General features: G+C 35.6%; 1 protein-coding gene across 5 annotated transcripts in view; it reads right to left on the reverse strand.

The window, feature by feature from the left end:
• Nucleotides 1–22559, reverse strand: part of HS3ST5 (heparan sulfate-glucosamine 3-sulfotransferase 5) — a 330509-nt gene that overhangs the window by 112811 nt on the left and 195139 nt on the right. For 4 of the 5 annotated variants that reach the window (XM_004605734.2, XM_055137172.1, XM_055137171.1 and 1 more), the window contains exon 3: nucleotides 6920–7032. The gene's annotated coding sequence lies outside the window, so the exon portion shown is untranslated. The remainder of the gene's footprint in view (nucleotides 1–6919; nucleotides 7033–22559) is intronic. The other variant, XM_055137173.1, reaches the window with a different exon arrangement.

Here is a 22559-nt window from a genome sequence, read left to right on the forward strand (position 1 = left end):
GGTTTCCATAAGGTTGGGATGAAAGCTATCCAGTTGTATTCAAAATTTGTGGTATTCCTGAAGAGCTATTTTCTATGTGACAATTTTCCTGACTTTAATACATTTATTTTAATTTTTAAGTTCTTAGTGAAATTGTAGATTATGAAATATACGCTTATGAAATACGATTATGAAATATGAGCACACAAAATTTGTGACATTAAATTCTCACTTTTATGTTACTGGGCACTGTTAGAATAAACACAAACTAGTGCATATTCAGAATGAAAACTCAGTGATTTCTAAACAAAACTAAAATCATGAGAAGAATATATCCGGTGGAGAAAAAATATATATAAATACAAAGAAGTTAAAGGTTTTTATTTTATAAGTCAGACATATTTTTAGCTTCTAGTGTTTTGTAGAGAGAACATGAACCTGGTAAAGATGAACTGGCAATATGGTTCTATTAATGGTTATGTTACTCAGTGCATTTGAACTTAAATATCTCATAAGGTAAACGGGAACATAAATTTCTAGTTAATCAAATGAAATCTGGAAAAAAATAAATTTTTCTAAGCTTTTTATTAGGATTCTGGATTTAAGGTCTCTAAGGAACCTAGCTCAATACCTTGGATGCCTATATGTGTTACTATCATGATTATTTTTAATTTGAATAAACTTTTTTTCACTCGCTACTTTTTGTCTATTATAGAGGCAGTAGGTTTTCTTAAGACTAAAAGAGCATAAACACAGGAGTGTAAACCATCCGTGTTTGAATCATGGCTCTATCATTTACTACTTTAACGTATCTGAGCCCCAACTGGATAGGGGGATATGAGGAAAGAAACTCTCCTTACAGGGACATTCTGAAAACTGAGAATTATTTACTTTAAAAAAGATTATTATTATCATCAGCATCATTATTTATTTTTATTATTGTCAATTTATTTAAGTCAATCAGAAGGAAAGGGTTAGATATAGAATGATTTCTCTCACATGTGAGACTAAGATCCACAGCAAGGTAAATAACAAAGGGCCAAAGGCAACACAGATATTATAAGTGTTTTCTCAGGTACTCTCATTTCATGTGCTAACAAACCTATGTTCATAAGTGACTTATAACAGGAAATATTTTCTGTATTATATTTCATTACTTTACAGAAAACAAATTTAAATTATAGTGGTTGAGGATAACTTTAATTTTATATATATTTTTAAAAATAATAGTCACACAGTGATTATATTCATTATTACTTGTAGACATACAGTAATGTATAAAATACCTTTATTATCCAGTACTATAATCTAAAGTTTTTGTCCAAAGTAGTCATCTGCTGCTCTGCTGCTCCAATCATTATACTTGCAATCCATTCTAACATCAAGATGCTTAGTAATTAATAATAATAATAAATGACAAAGCCAGGAGACTGTTGGAAAAAGTTGAATATATTGTCATGGCCTATATTTTAAGAAATACTTGACAGTTGAAGTTGGCCTGATGAAATTGAGCAATTGATCATTGGTACTCCATCTTCGCCTTAGATTCTCTAAAAAGGCTTTGACATAAGAATTTATGAAAGCAGCTTATTAGCTTCTATTCACCTTCCTGAACATTGTTTGAAGTATTAGGAAAATTAGTTATTCTCATTCAGGTTGTAAAGCAATTTTTAAAAATCTGGTAGGAGGTTTCTATCATTTATTAAACAATAGATTAGAGAAAAATGAGGATAACTTTATTAAGTCTAAATTCATGCATTAAGACATATGCTGAGATTAATGCCATTATCTAAAATCAGAAGGAAGGCATGGAAATGGAAAAAATTTCTCGATTTTCTAAGTATTCTTTACTATCATAGTAACTGTAGCACATACTTAATATTCACTGAATACATTTAGTTCCTTTCAGCAATTCAAGGTTAAAGCCAGACATCAGTCCCAACTTGAGGTATGATTGCTAATTCATTTAAAAAAGTTTTGAAGAGGCATTTTCAGGAGTGGTAGACTGGGTCCAACTAAGATTCACAGGATATGTATATGAGAAGAGCCAAACACTTTTAGAGCCATGTGTTTAAGTTCAGAATTACCCCAAACCTTTAAATGAGTACCTTGCCATGCAACTGTTAACTCACAAGGTCTGTGGCTCGACATACAGCACTAGTATCAAATAATTTGTCCTATGTTTGTCCAATCTTTGATTTAGAGATCATGGTTACATTTTAAAATGTGTTTATAATGTGACTGAGAACTAAATGATATTGAATTATCATGAGAACTAGAGCAATTTCTTTTTAGAAATGCTTTTAGAATTCGTATATAGTAATGCCATTTCTCTCTTTTTCTCCTTTGATTCTATTTATTGCTTCCACTTTCCTTATATTGAATACTAGAAATTCCAAAACATTGGGTATTTCATAACCATTTCAGGTTTTACAGAATTTCTGAAAATTTTAAAATCATTTTACAAATAAAACAACTTGTATCTCATAATAGATGAAACTGTAGTGTGAAGAGATTATAGGATGTGTCTTGGCCACCTGAAGTTACATGACAGAGTCACCCAGAATCTGGCCCTCACTTCACCCCTGTGTCTATTTCATCACTGGCTATGTCTTAGATACAATAGGAAGGCAGGGTATATTTAATATACCAGTTTGGTGACAAAATTTTATTTAATTAAGGGTTATCATCACCTACTATATGTTAGCACTAAACAATACAGATGCACAAATGAGTACCAGCAGTCAAGGTATATTGACATTGACCAGAAAAGACTTGCTGTCTTCCTAGAAAATAAAGAGATTTCAAGAAGGGCTAGTCTGCTAAATTTAACTGAGCTTTCTAAAAATTTGCCAAAGCAATTTTAAATTAAATACATTATCCTTTGTCATACTTTTGTCATACTTTGTCTTTTGTCATACTTTTGTCATACTTTGCAGATTGCTGGTCAAGCTCCCATGGCTCCACCCCATTGCCTGGTGTGTGCCCAGACTGTGCACATCCTTTCCCTTCCGTTTGGCCTGGTTTTTGCCCCTGATTCAGCCCCTGGCCAGGTGCTTCCCTTGAAAACCCACCCTAGAGCCCACAGTCTAGCTTCTTAGCTCATTTTTGATTTTAAGTCTTCTAATTTCTCTTGAGATCTAGTTCACATGCCATACAGTTCACCTCTTCAAAATGCCCAGTTTAGTGGTTTTTAGTGTAGTCACAAAATTGTACAGTCATCACCACAATCAGGTTCGAAACATTTTCCTCACTTCATAAACCGTGTATTAGCAGTGACACATCCCAGCATTTTAAGTTTGTATCAGTTATTCTGTTTTATATCTAATTAGATTTTGCCTACCTTCTAAATCTGCTTTCGATATATATTTTTTTCTGGTTTTTGTGTCACACCTTGCGATGCTCAGGAATTATTCCTGGAGGTGCTCAGGGGACAATATAGAGTGCCCGGGATGAACTCTGACTGCGTGCAAAGCAAATGCCCTATTGCTCTGACCCCTATTTACATTCACTTGTAAAGATAGTCTTTTCCCAGAGACTTGAAAAGACTAAAAGTATGAGTTAGGCCTTTATCTTCTTGTTTTCTGGTACCTAGCACTGAACATACTTAAGCTCCAAAGGAAAAAAGACCCCAAATAATCTGTTCTTTCTTATAGACCAGGGTTATTTATATGCCTCACGTGGGACCCCAGGGTACTTCAAGTTAGTCACAGGTGGAAATGGTGAAAATGGAGGGTTGAAGTGTAGGACCAGGGGCCTCAGGAAGGAAGTAAGGTCAGAAGGGATCCATGGTCAGAAAAACACTGAAACAGTCAGACTAAGATCCTGTCACACAGCAGCTACTTTAAAACATTTCTCAGGGCTGGAACATAGCTGGTTTATCCCTGGTACCCCATACAGTCTCCTCCCAGCCCTCCAGGAGTGATTCCTGAGTGCAGAGCCAAGAGTTACCCCTGAGCACCTCTGGGTGTGGCAGGAAAAAAAATCCATTATTTTTCCAGACTACAATTGGCTAAATGAAGGGTGATCAGCAGAGGCAGTGCTGGACAGTGGTAAAGTGTTAAGCATGACACCCCATCAGTAACAGTATTATAAAACAATGCCTAAAATGGGAAAAAAAATGTGACTGCTACAGAGGCAGGCTGGTGGATGGAAGGCAAACTGGGGACATTGGTGGAAGGAAGCAGATGCTGGTGAGGTGGTGCTGGACCATCATGATGCCCGAAGCTCAGGCATGAATAACTTTGTCAATCATGGTTTCTCAATAAAAGACTAAGAAGTTTTGACCTGGGAGATGACCCTAAGGGCTGGAGTCTGTACTTTGTATGGGGAGTCCTCTGTTCAACTCCTGGCACCACATGGACACCCACTATTAATAGGAGTGACCCCCAAAGAAGCTTAAAGACTCAGGAATGTGTATGTTTTCTCTATGTTTTCCTGTTTTGATTTTGGGTCACACCTGTCTGTGCTTGGGGCTTTCCTTGGCTTTTCGCTTAGTGTTCATTTTTTTGGGACTCATGGGACCCTATAGGGTGCTGAGGTTTAATTTGCATCGACTGTGTACAAGGCAAGAGCATTGCCTGCTGAGCTATCTCGAAAGTTCCCTCATTTGGATATTTATAACATTTGCAGGTCACACAGTATAGGCAATGAAAAGCCTTATCATGTGCCAGGTCCAGACCACAGGAACCATGGAATGCCAGGAATTGAACCTCAGTCATCCATGTGCAAAGCAGATGGCCTACCTGCTGTCATAATCGTTCCAGCTGTGTGTTTTGGATTTTGGATGGTGCACAGGGATTACTCCTGGTAGTACTAAGGAAGATCACAGAAGAGCCTGGCAAGCTTCCCATGGCATATTCCATATGCAAAATACAGTAACAATAACAGGTCTCATTCCCCTGACCCTGAAAAGAGTCTCTAATCGTTGGGAAAAATGAGTAAGGAGAGGCTGCTAAAATCTCAGGGCTGGGATGAATGGAGACGTTACTGGCGCCTGCTTGAGTAAATCGATGAACAATGGGATGACAATGATACATTATTTAAATACCAATAATTTTATAGTTTACTCAAATTTTATGAAACCTGAGTCCCATTATAGGTAATGATCTTCTACCTAACTTATAATATTATATATATAGGATGATGGAGAGAATATGGAAAAGCCAATCTTATAAGATACCTAGGAATAAAATGTTAACAAATATGCTAAATGTTTCTGCTGTATTTCCAAGATTTGTTTTTCATCCTGTTGATCATCGATTTTCTCAAGCAGTCTCATCTGTCCTCACCCTGAGATTTTAGAAGCCTCTCTTTACTCGTCCTTCCCAACGGTGCTGCACTGGAGGCTCTTTTAGGGTCAGGGGAATGAGACCCATCATTGTTACTAAATACTATAATTTCTCCCCTAAAAATGGAAGTAAAAATCTATCTAATTTGGATTAACCCATAAAAAATTTTATAATCAGCTGAAAAGCTACACACTAAAAATGTTTTTTAAAGATCTTTTCTAGTAAAAGCCTAGCATAATTTTGTCTAATCGGTAAGAATAGAAAAATATGTTATCATTATCCACTACAAGAAGTTATTGGGAAACCTAAATTTTGAGGAAATACAAATTTGGAATGAAAGAGCCCAGTTGAGGGTCAGAAATTTCAATTCTCATTTTGATTCTTCTCATACCTTTAGACACAAACTGATTACTCCAGACCACAGTTTCTGCATTTAGAATGGAATGATACCATCTATTTTACATCATTGAGAAAATTCACTGAGAGAATATTACTGTATAGATTATAATATATGATTTTGGAGTGATACATATATAAATAATACAGTTATTTGTGTTTATCAACTCATTTAGCACTGTAGTACTGTCGTCCCGTTGTTCATCGATTTGCTCGAGCGGGCACCAGTAATGTCTCCATTGTGAGACTTGCTATTACTGTTTTTGGAATGTTAAATATGCTATGGGTCGCTTGCCTGGCTCTGCCGTGCCGTGAATACTCTCAGTAGCTTGCCAGGCTCTCGGAGAGGGACAAAGAAATCAAACCGGGGTCGGCCTCGTGCAAGGCAAATGCCCTACCCGCTGTGCTATCGATCCAGCTCAACAACTCATTTAAACTTCATAAAAATCTAAGAAGATGAATGCGTTACTATTTATAATACAGAGATGAAGAAATTAAGTAACAGAGCTTTAAAAAAAAATCTTGCAAATTTAACCCAACTAGTGGTTGACTGAGAAGATACTCAAACATACAGTATAGCTTCATATTCTTAACCACTTCACTTGATAGTCTTACTACATTACAGCACCCATTTTTTTTTTGTTCTGGCTACTGGTGTGCAAAACTGCCATAGATCTTACCTATCTAGAAATAAACAGCTCCACTGAGGACCCAGGACATGTACATAGAAGATAAAAAGTAATTCATAATCCAAGTTGCCAAATGCAGGAGCAGAGGGATGACCACTACTTCCCCAGAAGTCATGGAGAAAGAAAAGAATGGGGGTAGAAATCAGCAAGGTTTTGTAAAATATGTAGAATTCAAATTAGACCCTGGAAGGAAAAGTGGATTAAAATCAGTAAAAAAAAAGGCGCTGGGAAAGTTATTTCAGATGGCCGGGAAAGGACAAGGGCTTTCTGTGATCAGGACATGAGGCTCAATGGGGAGAAAGATTTCTGCCTGGGAAAACTATGACTAGATTACAGGAGGGAATTTAAAGTCATGTATGTAAAATATTTTCAAGCCTGAGAGGCAAGACCTCCTGCTGGACAGCTGCAGGGTAATTCTGTGTGTATGGGTGCATGTGTGGACATGCTTAGTTTGCAATCAATGCTTAAGAAGGCTGATGAGATCGGAGGTGTATAATGAGGGTGGGATTAGTGAAAATTAGATAATGGATTGCAAGAACACATACAACTCTTCAGTTTACATACCTACATTCAGACACTTCCCAATTACTCCAGCGAGGATTATCTGCTTGCTGGATATTCCATGACCTTTCTCACCAACTCGTTGTCCTTTTGACTTGTTCCCTCCTAGTTAGCACCTGGGGATAGGGAAGGAGGCAAAGATATTTGTCACGCAGTCTCTCTCACTCCCTTTTTTCCTATTCTTTAATAGTTCTGGTTAAACATTTGTATGGGAATTAATAATATGGTAGAGGATCAAAATGTTTCCTTTTTTTTTTTGTAAGCTGTGATTCTAACTCCTTTATTCAACTATTTTCTGATGGAGCACAGTGCTTACACTGAATTCTAATCCTGAGATATGAATTGTTAATTCCCTTTGATCTGATAGGAGCCTATAAAGAGAGGTTATTCGCATGTGCTTTCAAAGAATGCTTATATACCAGAACCTTGGTTCAAATCTAGCTGCTGAGGTTTTTAGGTGAGATCGGTTAAATACATTCTTCACCATCCTTTGGTTTGCTACCATCTAAATATATTAATCAGTTCTGCTGCTTCCTAAGGTAAATGTAGATTACCAGGAAATGGAAACAATTTTATGGCTGCAGACTATATGTTTGACTTTCAAACTAAAGTGTCACATTAGGAAGTTGAGAAAAAAGTTAAAATGAAACAATGGAATGAAATAGATTTGCAATGTCAAAATCCTTTTTCTTCTTTTTCTTTCACCCTGTGGTGCCAAGGAATGAATCTAAATTTCAAACATGTGACTATTTCCGAGCCACATTCTTGGCTCAAGCACTTAAAACAAACAAAAATGAAACAACTCCGAGGTGACTCTTTTTTTCCCATGTGGAAGCAGATTCCGCTCTCTTCCAGCTGGGTCCTAGAGGCTGCCACACTTCAGCTCCAGCATCTCAGCTTGACCCCCCTCCACGACTCCTGAACTGACAGCTCCACTCATCAGCCCTCACTTGGCTCACACTTAAACCTCCTGTCACTGGGTAAAGAACCAGCAAGGAAGGAAAAGAGTGACATAGTCACAGCAACAGTGTCTCTCTGCAGTCAGAAAACTGGCTCTACTGTTTGTGAGAACTTGTGGGCAATAAAGACTGATGACCTCAAGACAAAACAAAATGATACAAAGTCTCTGAATTTGACAGAATTATTAAATTATTATTATTATTATTTAAAATTTATTGAATCACTGTGAGATATTTACAAGCTTTCATGTTTGGGTTACAATCACAAAATGATCAAACCCCCATCCCTCCACCAGTGCACATTCCCCACCTCCAATATCCCCAGTATATCCCTCCTCCTTCCCCACCCTTCCCCTGACTCCATGGCAGACAATATTCCCCATACTCTCTCTCTACTTTTGGGCATTATGGCTTGCAACACAGACACTGAGAGGTCATCATGTTTGGTCCATTATCTACTTTCGGCACGCATCTCCCATCCCGATTGATTTCTCCAGCGATCATTTTGACAGAATTATTTTTAAAAGTTCCCAAATAAACAGAAATAATTATAATTATGGATAGTTAAAGTGCCAATCTCAAGAGGATACTCAGCATTTCTTAGGCTACACAGTTTATACCCTAAGGGTAACACCTGCAATTACTTCAGCTTTTACAGCAGAAAAAAAATGTGACAAATGGTATTTAGGTATTTAGTACAATGAACAAAACAAGCTAACTTGCCTTCAGATCAGCTTTCTCAGTCAGCAAAGATATTGCTCTCTTTTAGATACTCATCATTTGTACTCCAGAACTCAAAAAAGCAGCATATACCAGAAAAACAGCAGCTTCAAGGCTTTAAGGAGATTCACTTCAATTTTATAATTCTAATTATTCTAATTAACTAAGCAGTTATTCTAATCAACATAAAAGGTAAGAAGCAGCAATAAATATTTTTTTAAGAGAGAATTAAGCTGATCAATGCAATTATTCACTTATTAACACAGATTTATTACACCTACCATGTGTCAGCATTAAATCAGTTAGATCAGACTATAAGAATCAGATAGTATTTATTTAAAAATATATCCAATTTTTACGTACTAATTTTAATATTAATATATTTATATATCCTCACAAATACAAAATTTAAAGTTTATATCCATAGCTTATAAAATGTGCTATACAAAGAGTTATTTCTCATTCTTGAAGTTGTAATAGATTATTTTAATTAAAATATTAAATCCAAAAATGATTTAAATTTTTCTTTATCAGGGCCTCTATAAAGAAAGTATACTTTAAAAATAAATTATACACCTATTTAGCAATAAATGTATTAAGTTCTATTACACTTAATAATGATTTACTTAGGTGCTTATATGATTAAATATAAATTGACCTGAAGTGATTTTGCAAATAATAATTGCAGGGTTTTTTTTTTTTTTTGCTTTTCCTTTTTGGGTCACACCCAGCAATGCACAGGGGTTACTCCTGGCTCTGCACTCAGGAATTACCCCTGAGCATCCCATATGCTCAGGGGACCATATGGGATGCTGGGAATCGAATTGGTCAGCCTGGGTTGGCCGCGTGCAAGGCAAACGCCCTATCCACTGTGCTATTGCTCCAGCCCCAATAATTGCAGTTTTGTATTAAAGACAATGTAGAGTTTTTTTTTCCCTCTGATTTAATACCCAATTGACAACCAAGACCAAAGAAAAAAAATTATCTTTTCTAGTTGTACTTTCAGAAAGATATTTTGTCTTTCATTTATATAGAGGAAAGAATACATTATAAGTGTGCTACAAGTGATTTCAGAATGATAAATCTCCAGTTACCAGGTCTACTTTTAATGATTAGTTTCCTGAGTCTAGAATTTAATTAAAACAATTATTTCAAACGCTTATATTTAATTTAAACATAATTAGCTAAACCTCAATTACTGACTCTCCAATTTTGAAATTAATTTAAAAGATAGATAAAAGTGCTATGAAATTTTAATGTTAAAATAAATCAGGATCAATTTGCATCTTCTGTTGGTTTCAGTTTTGAACCCATAGAGTGCCATGTATATCAGTTATGATGGCGGATCTCTGGAATGGCTGATATGTAGTAGGGTCAAATGCTGATATGTCATTGATGTTTACTTCATATGTTTGTGACATATACCTTTAACTTCCTAGGCTGTATTAGTCAAGGGCGTGACTGCTTTCAACTTTAAAGAGATCTATAGTTTATAAATTAATTCAAGCCTTAATTCTCTTAAGAGAATTTTAGTACATACTTCCTGTGTAACATTTAATATAATAAAACCTTCTTGGATTCATTCTGATAATGCAATCATAAAGGTTTTTTTGTTTTTGTTTTGTTTTTTTACACAGACATGTTCTGATTTTTACTCCTATTTAAACACATATTATGACAGCACACACAGGGACCAAGAGGTAATAGTGTAGAGTAGAAAAATTTTTTCCAAGTCTATAGGAGAATCTGAGGATACTCAAAAAATAATCACAATAGCTATCTGGTGCGGATTTCTTGGTAGTGTAACAATGACCTCAAACTGTTGGTGTGGTTCATGAATAAAGAGGCTAAGTTGTACATATTCCTTATTAATGACATTGTTACCTACTACTTATTAGGTGTCGAATATCTATTATGCCCCGAACTAAATCCTTAATAAGATGCTATTATTAGGTCTATTACAGATGAACAAGGTCAGGCTTCAAGAAGTTAACATACTTTCCCAGATTTACATTATTAGTAAGTGGTGAACAAAGAACTTGAAGCCACATTCTAAAGCTCTGCACCATTGTGTCCCCAGCATTCTTTCAAGCTGTAAGGGAAGAATTTCCCACCTTGAGATGCTCATGGCCACTACCACTACCACGGTGAAGGAATTTTCCCCTTGAAATAATGATACAGGTTTATTGAAAGATGAACTTGAACACATTTACCCATTAGTAGCTAAAATATTTTGTTCCCAATTTTTTTGTCCTCACATCAGTATATGTTTAAGCATTAAATTAAAACCTTGTTCTTTTAAGACAGAGCAGGAAAGAAATCAAGGGGTGAGAGCAAAAAGAGAAAGGGAAATAATGAAAGGGAAATAACTGGGAAAAGGGGTCAGGGCCTTGAGTATACCAGTGATGTGGGATAGTAATGTTGCTGTATTCCAAAACACAGACTCAACAACACTGTAATCACGAGGCTCAAAGGACAATCACTGAGTCTTGAAATGTGCTAGTCAAGGTGGGAGGGGCAAGGGAGGGAGGGCACAGGGGAACTGTGGGGGAAAGTTGAAATTGGTGATATTGGTGTATGGAATCTTGCATGCCTAAGATTCATCTATTAATAACTTTGTAAACATGACTCTTTAATTAATTAAAATAAACAAATAAATACAACAAAAAATTCCTTGTCCTTCTTTTCTCCAGTGAGCCCTGAAAGTTGGGAGAACCTGTTCTTAATATTCTCTGACCTTAGCTCAAATGTTTGGAATCCAGACTTTAAAATGTTTAATTCTGAGCAGGCTATGAAATCAAACTCAGTTTATACATCCAGTGAAGTAAGAGAGAATATTTTTCTTCTTTTTACACTAATGCTATTAGGTGTTATTCCAGGATGCCTTTAAGCTATACTGTATCTCAATTAGCTCACTGCCATCTGCTCCTATTTCTCTCGGTTCTTCCTGGTTCCCTAAAACCAAGAGTGATGCTCCCATTCGAGCTTATTTTCTGTAAATATCTGGGTAACACATACAAATATCCCTCTTATTTAGAGCAAAGTGATTTTGATCTACTGATTTTTCAGTTTCATATCAACAGCCAACAACTATCTCTGGACATTCTCAGAAAGTCAGAAAGATTGGAATAATTGCAAAGCAATTATAATAGAGACATACTATTAGAAGAATAAATAAGGGGAGATGCATAGGCACATCTGCTTCGTTAATCTTGCAAAGGCCTTTAAATACCATCTGTTTTTTCCTCTCTTTCTCTCTCTCTCTCTCTTTCTTTCTGTGTGTGTGTGTTTTCCTGTCTACCATCATCCCTTAGGCTAAAAGATTTTAAAATGACTGGTGAGAAAAAAAAACTTGAGAAACTAGTTCAAGATTTTAATTCTGTCTTTCATCTGTCAGAAAGTGAAATGCAGTTAGCCGCAGCAAGTGTTCCTAATAGATAAGAGAATTGTTGCTTCCCATATAATTACATTGAGTCTAAGCGTAGACATAGCCAACCATATCATCTTCATACTATTAGAAGTGCTAGTAAGTCTGAAAAGAATCCATTTTGAGGAGGGTCAGAGTTACTTTTATTTTACTTCAAACCAGGGTTATCAGGGAATAAAACTGATAATGCTTTGGGGGGAATGATTTTCAGAATATAAAAAAATGCTGAAAGTAAATGAAACTGACTGTTGTGACTGGCAGTAAGTTCAGGCATTTTGTATTCCTTTGTGTTTGCTTTGGAATGTTAAACAGGTCGGCTTCCTTTTAAAAGAAAACATTTTATTCAGAACATTCTCTCACAAAAGGCTTCTTTGACAAAGTGTCATTTTTTGATATATTAGTACATGTCTACTCACATTTTATATTTTAAAAAGGCAAGCAATGTTTTAACAACTTCTGACAAGCATGGGGAATCAAACTTCTACAAAATTAACTCTTAGTGTAATTCTATACCCTGTTATATTTCCTATTTGGCCCTTCTTGGCAATTCAAATTTTAAATTATATCCATTATGGTCAAAAACAATGCAGGGAAATTAAATAAAAGTGACTGGAATAGGAAAATTCTATTGATCAATAAAATAAATTCCAAACATATAATTCTGATATTTGTTGAGGAGAGCTACAGATATATACATACAGATATAGATTCAATAAATAATAATGGGATACAACTAATTTTTTTCTAGAAATCTAGACAAATCTTAAGAAATTCATTCAGTTACCCCTTTATACTTAAAAGTTATTTACTAAATAATACAACATCTAATCACTCATTCATTTTTATGACCCCAAACAGGCTTTGCCTACAGAAAATTCCCTTAGATAGCTCAAAATCAAGATTCTGGCTATTTTTCTTTTATCCCTTTGACTATGACCTGTATACCCAGGGGCTCTAATTGCTGCCTCAGTTATCTCCTCTTGCCCTGTTCATGCTCATTCACTCATCCTCAGTGTTTCACATTTTCTTGAATATTTCAGAGTCTAATACTTCTGCTTTGATCATAATCTCTGACTAATTTCCACAGCTCCCAGAGAAATTGTTTCCCACCAGAAACTGTTAATATTCCATTTATAGTCATTACCAATAAATTATTTATTGTGTCCAGACTGGATCACTTGTTCTTTACTGTAATTATAAAATATTAAATTGTAAAAAAACTTTTGTCAAGTTGAAAAATATAAAAATTAAAAAATCTAACGAAGCCACTATGAATAACTAAATCACAATTCTGACAAATTCAGGACACTGATTTGAGGTATTTTGCATCTAAAATTCATATAAGCAATCAAGAGAAATTATATTAACTGACCTTTTTAGACTACCATGAAAGAAGGAGGTATTTATTTCTTAAGAATGCCCAAATTTGTGGGGTCAGAATACTGTATGCATGAAATCCTTCAATTACAGAATTTTAAATCATATGTGATATGTGCCCTTCTTCCCCCAAATTATCCAAGTTAATGGCAGGACATAATAGGACATAATGCTTTCATACTTTATTAGTACCTGTGGTCAGGAGGTGGAGTGGAACTAGTTGTGTGTGTGTGTGTGTGTGTGTGTGTGTGTGTGTGTGTGTGTGTGTGTGTATGGTGGGGGGGGCGGGGGGTGACTACAGAAGGAGCTACTTGCAAAAGACATACGTGGAAGCCTTGTTTGAAAGATTACTACAGCATTACTTTTAAGTCAGGTGTAAAATAAACTCACTTTAAAATAAAAGATGAATTCATGCAATTTGCTATGTGAATGGATCTAGAAGATATTAGACTGAGCAAACCGAGTCAGTAGAAGAGGAACAGATACACAATGTCCTCTCTCATAGGTGGGATATAAAGACGCATAATAAGGGGACGAAAAATGCTCAAAGGTAGGAGAACTGGAGAGCTGATTTACAGAACTAAGCTTACCTGTGGAAGTGAGGGGGTTTGGGGCAGGGGCGTGATAAAAATGAGAGGAGGGTGCTCTTGGTATTTTAGTGAAGAAAGTGTGCATGCTGGTGGTAGGTGCTGGTGTTGGAATGAAGTATGAATGAAACCATCATTCTCAGTATTGTAAATCATAGTGCCACAAAAATGTAAACAATAAAATTATCTTGTAGAATATTATCATCTTCAGTAAAAATAATATAAAAAAGACTTTATTCCAACATATATTACTTTCAAAGTTGCCACTGTTTTGGAACATCATTTATAAAAGACATTGTTTCTCGAAATTTTTTGTTTTCAGTACTTGTCTCTTTAATAAACTAATATATTGAATAGAAGTACATATGGCATTGTTAGTTTCACTAGTTTTTTTTTTTTTGGACTTCCTGGAGTGATCAGGTGGACAGTGGCAGAAGACAATCTAAGTAGAATAATAATGATGGTGCAGTGCATATATTCCTCAATAAAACAAATACGTTTCTTTTACTGTAATGCAGTTTCATCTAAAGAACTACTTACTTCATCCCCACTTTTTCAGAAAATGCTTCTTTATAGCAATTATCATTTTGAAAGAAAGTTTAAAATTGATTCTGAGGAATTATGTTTTCCTCAAATCTCTTCTGGCAATATGCTTTTTTATCAGATCAGCAAAAACAATGTGAAAAAGACTTGTCATAGTAATTTTAAATGTCTAACATATACAAATTATACATAAATGATCTATAGTTTCAATGTAGTCCTTGAATGAAGAATTTTTTAAAGAAAGACAAATGCTGTTCACAAACAAATCTTTTTTATTTACAATATAAATGAATTACATTGTAAATAAAAATAGTGCTGTATCATTTGTAGAAACTTACAGTTTTAATTGTATTTATTTATTTATTTTGTTCTTGGGCCACACTTGGTGATGTTTAAGGATTGTTCTTGGCTTTGTGCTAAGAGATCACTCCTAGCAGGGCTTGGGGACCATGTGGAGTACTGGGGATTGAACCCAGATCAGTCACATGCAAGGCATGTGCTCTACCCACTGTACTATCTTTCTAGCCTCCTCAGTTTAATTATTTTTATAATCAAATGAAGGGAACATTTTTGCCAGAGGTAATCTTGTTTTCCATCCATATAATGTTAAATATACATGCATACCTACTTATCAGCATAAACCTTGCTCAGCTAAACTCCATAGCTCTGTGGAGTTAGAGTTGGAGCAAAAGATTTTCACTGTCATAAAATGCATGCAGTGTCTACTGAAGGCAATAGATGAAAAACTGTACCATCACTCATGCAACCCTCTCAAGACAACCAAGGATATCAACTGTTGAGCGTGCACTGTATCATTGTATTACTGTCATCAAGTTGTTCATCGATTTGCTTGAGCGGGCACCAGTAATGTCTCCATTCGTCCCAGCCCTGAGATTTTAGCAGCCTCTCCTTACTTGTCTTTCCCAATGACTGGAGGTTCTTTCAGGGTCAGGGGGATGAGACCTGTTATTGTTACTGTATTTGGCATATCAAATATGCCATAGGGAACATGCACAGTTTATAAAAAAAACACAAGAGAGGCATAAGTTATAAAGCTATTTCTAATGTTCTAAACACCAATTCATTTTTGTGATAATAACTTACATAGTAGTAAGAATGGGTGTTTGCCAATATAATTTTATAGTATAGCAAGAGCCGAGAATACTGCTTTTAAAGACTTCTGCTCTGGACAATTTAGTGATAACTTCTTAATCATTTTTTATTTCAACCATCTATTCACATCCTCATTTTTCTTATAATCAACTTTCAGTAAGGGTGTGAAAGTTAGGTTGCATTTTCCTATCCCATCTCCTCTTCTGTCCACAGAATTATTATGTAATTGTATTATAGTTCAGTATAAAGTGTTGTATCTGACATTCATATTAAAGAAAGCAAATATACATCAAAATTATTTTTATATGATATTCACACGGGGTTGCAGTTTTATTGGAAATAATACAGCATGAAGAGCAATGGAAAATATTCTTTTACTCTTAAATTATATTTTAGAGTTAAACCTATGGGAAAATAATGACACAGTGTTATAATCACTCCACTATTCCTAGAACCTTGACATTTTAAGAGTAATTGCAACATTCAGGTAGGGATCAAACCGATCTCACCTGCCTGCTACTATTTTGTAAACTGTCATGTTCTATGGAAGTGTGGCTGAGGGCAGTAATACCCAGTCCTCAAAAGGCAATAAGAGCATTCTTAAATGTACTTTATTTCTAAACTATGGTGGCACTTTATGGTACTCATTGTCAGTACTTTATAGGTTTCACATAGATAAAAACAAACGCTGAGGTTTTTACTCAAGTCCATTTCTAGAATTTATCTTACAAACAAAGGACTTAGTCTTGTGAGATATGATCTGGTGAAAAAAACAAGTTTTCTTTATAAGAGTCTATTTGCTATTTGAAAAGCTGTATTTATTTGGCATTCAATTTATAAATGTGTATTATAAGCAATAAACTATGAACTCATACTCTTTCCATGATCTATACAATAAGGCAAAAAGAAGGAAATTCACTGCCATAAGAACAGTTTCTTGACTCTAATATATTATATCAGAACTGAAAGGCAAGGGCCCGGAGTGATAATACAGAAGACAGTGTTTGCTTGGCATGCACTGGAGGGGCGCAAAGTGAGGAATAAGTCCTGTGCATTACTCTGTGTGGCCCCAAACAAAACCAAATCAAAGCAAAAAAACAAAACCAAAATTTATTCTACAATTTACAATATTTATCTAAAATATAAAAGATAATAATACATCTATAAACAACTTTATGCCATTAAGATTATAATATAATTAGATAAATATTTTAGTATTATACAACCTCCTTTTTTTTCCCCTACATGGCAGAACTTGGAAAGCTACCCATGACGTATTTGATATGCCCAAAACAGTAACAACAACGTGCTCTTTGTGTTCCTGGAGCAAGCAGATGCTATTGGGATACACTAGTATTCGACAGGGACAAATGAAGACGTTACTGGCGTCTGCTCGAGCAAATCAATGAACAGTGATACAGTGATACAACCTCCCAAAATTGAATCAGGAGGAAATAGAAAACCTGAATGGACCAATTATTAATAAGGAATTTGAAGTAAATCTTTTCTAAACCAAAAGCCAAGGTCCAGATTTGTTTACTATTGAGTTCTATCAATTCTTCCGGAAGGATCTCTGACCTATCCTTTTCAAGTTCTTTCAGACGATCAAATAAACACGAATTCTTCCTAGGAGTTTCTGTGCTGCTAACATTACTCCGACACCAAAAGCAGATGGAGAAATTAAAAAATATATATGTAGGACTACACACATCAACAAAGGGAAGGCTAAACATTATAGTATCATTTTAACAGATGGGGAGAAAGCTTTGAGGAAATCCAGCATCTATGTGTTTAAAAACTCTTGCTGAAATGGGGACAAGAAGAAATTTACTTCAATACAGTAAAAACCTTCTACAAGAAAATCCATACCATATTCAACAACAAATGAAAACTCTTCCTATCATTAGACAAAATGACAGATATCCATTTTTGTCATTATTATTTAACATAGTACTGGAAGTCCTAGCCACAGAAGTTAAATGATAAAAAGAAATCAAAAGGCATCAAATTGGAAAATAATTTAAACTATTTAAACTATCACTATTTACAAGTGACTTGACAGTATACATAGGAAATTCTAAAGACTCCACCATTTCTTTTAATAAACCACAAACCAATACTCTAAGGTGGCAGGTATAATCAACAAACAAATATTAGTTGCATTTCTATAAACAAACTAGGAGAAAGAAATCAAGGAACAGTCTCATTTGTAACTGCATCCACAAAATCAAGTGCACAGAAATTAACTTCACAAAGGATATGAAACACATCAAAAACTATGTCACTATTGAAAGAGAGAGAAAAAGACACAAGGAAGTGGAAAATATTCAATGTTCATGAATTGGAAGAATTAATATTGTCAAAATGATTATCTGACCCAAAGCATTATATGGATTTAGGGAAATTCCTATCAAAATAAGAAAATTACAATGGCATTCAAAGACAAAGAACAAATAGTATTAAAATGTGTATAGAAAAATAAAACTTCAAGAATCATTAAATAGGAGAAATAAAGACAGGAGAAATTGCATTCTTGACTTCAAACTGTACTAGAAAGCTACCCTAATCAAAATAGTCTGTACCAAACGTACCATAAAGCTACACTAATCAAAGCAGTCTGTACTGAAATAAAATCAGACTCTCATACCAATGGAGTAGAATTGAAGCCCCAAATAAACTGTCAGGTATATGGAAAAGGAACTATATGCATTATGCAAACAAAGGAAAGCCTCTTTGACAAATTCTGTTTGAAAAGCTGTTTTCATGCAAAAAATTAACTGCATTCATATCAAATGCCATACACAGAAATTATGGCATTTGCTAACATATGCTAAAATTTAAATATTAAACCCGAATTTGTAAAATGCATAAAAGAAAATATAGGCAGGATTCAGAAACATCCTCAGTGGTTTGATTCCATTGGCAAAGAAAATGAAATCATAAATAAAGAGGACTATATCAAACTAACACAAAGAAATGAAAAATAAAAGATAAAGATTCCCTAGTGAGTGGGAGAAGATATTTGCACAAAATACATCAGAGAAAGGACTTATATCTAAGACATAAGGCATTCACAAAAACAATAAAAACAACCTCACCAAAAAAATCACAGAGAGGAAAAACAGATATACAGGTGGCCAATAGGCATATGGAACTATTCATCATTATTGATTATCAGGGAAATGCAAATAAATAAATGAGGCATTACCTCACTCTAGTAAAAATGAGGCCTATGTAAAAAAAAATTCCATAAACAACCAGTGTTGGAATATAGCTCTAAACATTTTAGACTTAACATTGGTTTGTCCTTTCTTCCTTGCCACAGGAAGATTAGGTTTTTCAGGTTATACCCATCACAGTGCTCCCAAGACACTCCCATTTCTTTATCCGTAATCTCTTTCTTTGTGCTCTGCCTCCCCAACCGGTCAATCACCTAATCAGACTCTGTTAACTTGTAAGCTCAGATCCTTCTAAGGAAACTGAACTTGTATTCGTAAGTGGAATATTGCCTTTCTCTTCTCATGTCGTTTTACTTCAGAGTAATGTCCTTTCTGTATAGACCAGGAAGATAGTTAATGCTATGCTTTGTAACCTGAGAGTTAATTGACTCTGAATAATGCCCACTCCTGGGCAGCTCTTCTCTTGACTTAAGCCTCAGCTGCCCTTACTTCCTAGCACCACAAAATTTGGGTCCTGATGAAGGACTGGATGGACCCAGAGCAAGGTGTGAGCTACCCCAGCATTGAAATGGGCCAGGCCAAAGCGCCATAATACTTAACTATAAGTTAAGAGCATGATCATGGACAAATTCTGTCATGATCCAAAAAGTAACAACTAGATTAGGACCCTGCTAGGGTTAGGAAAGACTAATCTAGCCTGAGCACTGTAGTCTGCGATCTATAGCGAGATGACCCAGAAGAGCCACCTATAAGCTTAATGTATCTCTTACTGTGTCCATACAAAATGACTAATATTATGAATGTCTATATGTTTGTTGGACTAAGGAAAGGAGAAACATACCCATAGATGTTATTTCACTCTTGGGTGGGTTGTTTTGCTGGATGAGAATTTGTCCTAGGAGAAGCTTCCCCTGAGGGAAGGATTTTACCTCTGTTGATTGTATGACCACACCTATGTGTAACTGTTACCCCAACCCCCCATGATTTGGGATATAACTAAGGCTGTGAAAGTGGGTGGGCGGTTGAGGAATAGGAATGGAGAGGAGATTGGAATAAACTGCAACTGACACCAACCAGCCTGGCCCTTGTTTCCTCCTTTGTCCTCCCACTGCCATCAACCACCTTGTGGGGGCGGGGGGGAAGCAGCCGAGAGACCACCGAACGCAGGCAATGAGAGCGAAAATTATTGTTGGTAGTAGTCTTATAGAATGATGAAAAAAAGTTTCCTTCAGAAAAAAAGTGAAGATTGTGTATCTCATCAGGGAGCTATTAAGCCTTTGTATAAAGAGTACTAAAATGTTCTTACAGGTTAAGCCTGCTGTATTGGTATTTTGTTCGAGATTGGATGCCTTCTATATTATATCCCATCCAGTCTGATGTGCTACTCTTGGTTTATCAGTGTTGTATAGCTTGAGATACCGCTCCTGGAAGTCCAAAATTTTTAACGAAGTGTCACTGATGAAGGACTGGAGCGACAGCACAGTGGGTAGGGAGTTTGCCTTGCATATGGTCAACCTGGGTTTGATTCCTCCATCCTTCTCGGAGAGCCTGGCAAGCTGCCAAGAGTATCCCACCAGCACGGCAGAGCCTGGCAAGCTACCCATGGCGTATTCTATATGCCAAAAACAGTAACAACAAGTCTCACAATGGAGATGTTACTAGTGCCTGCTCAAGAAAATTGATGAACAGTGGGATGACAGTGCAGTGAGAGACAGTAGTGTTGTCTGGTTCAGATCTTTGGAAAATAGTATGGGAATTTAAAAATAAAACCTGTGACTAGAATTACCATATGACCTAATGAATCCAATTCTTGGCATCTATCCCAAGGACACAAAAACATTAATTCAGAAAACATATATGCACACCTAAGTCTGCTGGGTCATTAATTATAGTTCCAACATCTGGAAACAAACCAAATGCCCAAAGACAAATGAGTGGATGAAGAAACTATGCTGTAGTTACACAACGGAATACTATACAGCTATATGAAAAGATAGAACCAGAGTATGTCTGTTAATCAAAGTAAGTCAGAGAGAAAAGACAAGTGTTGGATGACCTCACTCATATGTGGTATATAAAAAAAGTAAAGAAAGGAAATTGACAGTGTCCAAAGAAAACCAATCCTTGGACTCTGGCAATAGATCTGAGGTTACCAAAATGGAGAGGGGGTTGTGGGTGTAGGGTGGGGTGGGGTGAACTGGAGTGAAATAAAGACAGTTATGGCTTTTAATATCTTAATTGTGGTGGTGCAATAATATTGGATGCCAAAAGCATAAGCACCAATGCTATAATTACCATGTTGCCTCAATAATAATAAAATTAAAAAATTTAAAAGAACACTTCTGTACTTGGGCAAAATGAAAGTATTTACATATTTCTAGGGTAAGAAGAAAAGAAATGCCAAATTTAATTCAAATATGAAAATAATTTTGGAATTAGTCCAATTTGCTTTCAGTATTGTATCAACCGGTCATTTACCACAATTGCATAGTCACTGAAGTTTTATAAAAAAAACCCCAAAACTTACTTTCATATTTTCTTTTCCTTTGTCTAATTATATGACAATAGGCAGCTGATACTATACTTCTGTAGCAGTTTTGGTATTGGATTATATCTATGTGAACTCAAGTTGCTTAAAAAGTCAAGGAAAATAGAGATTTATCCAAGCCAATGAAAGCATAACCTGTTTCATTACACTGTCACCATAGAGCTATATCTTGGAGAATGGATTTTTAAATGTAAAAAATGCCTTATTAATCATAAGAAATCCATTTATCAATAATCCCTGTACATGTGTCATCAAAGTATGACCATAAGAACACTGGTCATTGTCCATGAAATAAAACAAAAGTTGAAGTGATTTATGCATCACATTCACACACTCTTGCCTGCCTTCTGGATCAAGAAAGGAAAAGAACATGCGCCCTGAGAATTGTTCAGTATAGACTTCCACAAAAGTTAGGAAACGGAACTGGCAGTAAAAAAATGGGAAGTGGTCCCATTCAGAAAAATGTCACAGAAGGTTTGATTTCCCAATTTGTTTTAAGATCTGGTTTTTGTGCTGTTGTTGTTTTGTCATGCTGAAGTCTTATAGAGATAAGATTTCGAAGAGCAAAATAAAGCCTCTGGTAGACAATGGTTAGAACAAGGTGTACTTTATTACAGATGAAGAAAGCTTATAAGACTTTATTTTTGGAGAGAATAATTAGACAAAAGAAAGACTTTTGAGGCAGATAAGTACCTTTTTACAAAATGTCATGCCAAAAAACAGTCCTTTTTGAAAGAAGTAATACTTATAAGACAAGCATTTAATTTTATTTTTTTTTTTGGTTACACCCAGCGATGTACAGGAATTTACTTCTGGCTCTTCACTCAGGAATTACCCCTGGTTCAGGGGACCATATGGGACGCTGGGAATTGAACACAGGTCGGTAGCGTGCAAGGCAAATCCCCTACCTGATGTGCTCCAGCCCCAAGACAAGCTTTGTGACAACAGCATACAATTTTCTTGTTTCTCCTCCCCCTGCTAATGTCACCCTGCACATATTTTATGATTTTTAGAGACCACAACTTTCCCAGAATTAGTTTTAGGATTTGGGACATGGTTGGGAACTCATGAACCTGTGACATAAGATTTCTGTCATTGGATTTGTGAACTCTTGCTAGAATGTAAGCATAATGCATTTTTTTTCTTTTTCTCACTGAACTGTCTCTTGCCTAACAGAAATATGCAAAAAC

This window comes from Sorex araneus, chromosome 4, assembly GCF_027595985.1.
Source record: "Sorex araneus isolate mSorAra2 chromosome 4, mSorAra2.pri, whole genome shotgun sequence".
NCBI classification, from domain to species: Eukaryota; Metazoa; Chordata; class Mammalia; order Eulipotyphla; family Soricidae; genus Sorex; species Sorex araneus.